General features: G+C 32.7%; 1 pseudogene; it reads right to left on the reverse strand.

Annotated features, from left to right (window-relative positions):
- Positions 1-294: 294 nt before the first annotated feature.
- LOC132057920 (probable glutathione S-transferase) overlaps positions 295-1134 on the reverse strand; it is a 2918-nt pseudogene continuing 2078 nt past the window's right edge.

The following is a 1134-nucleotide window of genomic DNA, read 5'->3' on the forward strand; positions in this document are numbered from 1 at the left end:
TTGTGTTATTTACCTACTGCACTGTCTGAGAAAACTAGTAGACAACCAGGTCTCTCCATATACTGTTTGGTGGACGCAATGCTTTTAACATGCTCAATTTAATTTTTCTCATCCTTTTCTCTAGAGCAAAGGATAATAACGAATCCTTTACCAAAGCATGATCAAACCAAAATATTTTCATAATTTCTTAAGACTAAAGAAGGGCGGGGCTATGGACTGAAATAGAAGAAGAATAAGGTGTGGTCATAATTTTATTCTATGCCTATTTTCGTTTGAGGTTAATGGACAAAAAAATTAATCATTGTTCTTAGGTTCCAAACAGTCATTACAAACAGTCACAAGATCAAACAAGTAAAAACAAAATCTTATTTTATCACGGATATCAATAAAGCGGAATCGGTAACCTTCAGGATGTCCTTTGAACCTGTATTTTTGAAGTGTCAAACTGTGCTCAACATATTTTTGAAGCGTGGGATGGTGATCAACATGAAGTGTAAGTTCTTTCTTTTCTACTTTTTTATTTTATACAAAGAGTATGTAGTATTAAAATGGTATGGGGAGTTATCAAGGCAAGTGAGCAAGTTTATGGGGGGAAAAATTGGAGTAGAGAACATATTAGGGGGATGATTGGAGAAAAATAAGGAGAAAGGCGGTGGATTGCTGGATAATAGGAGAAGATATGTTTTAACTTATTGCTTAAAATTGCTTTATCTCTCATTTGTTTGGTATCGAATGTGTTGGGCTGCATTTTTATTTTCATTTGGCATCGATCTAGAAAATATAGTTAGAACAATTGATAGTGTTATAATTGGAGATTAGAAAAAAGACAAAGTTATATCCAGTAAAGTTGAATATGTTTAGGTACAAAAATTAAAACAAACATTATTTATCCTTATTTTAATTTGGTTTAGTATCCACGCGAAGCGCGGTAAAATTCACTAGTGTAAGGTATAACTTTGCTCCACAAAAAAAATCTCAAACTCTCTGTTAGAGAATGAGAGTGAAATCGTGATAAGCAGAGCCACGTGCAATGACGGAGAATCAATTAAATTCTTTTCGGTGAAAAATTATACTCTCTTCATTTCAATTTGTTTTATGCAGTTTTAAACTTGGCTAAAATTTTAGAAAGTAAAG

Source organism: Lycium ferocissimum, chromosome 5 (genome assembly GCF_029784015.1).
Source record: "Lycium ferocissimum isolate CSIRO_LF1 chromosome 5, AGI_CSIRO_Lferr_CH_V1, whole genome shotgun sequence".
Classification (NCBI taxonomy): Eukaryota; Viridiplantae; Streptophyta; class Magnoliopsida; order Solanales; family Solanaceae; genus Lycium; species Lycium ferocissimum.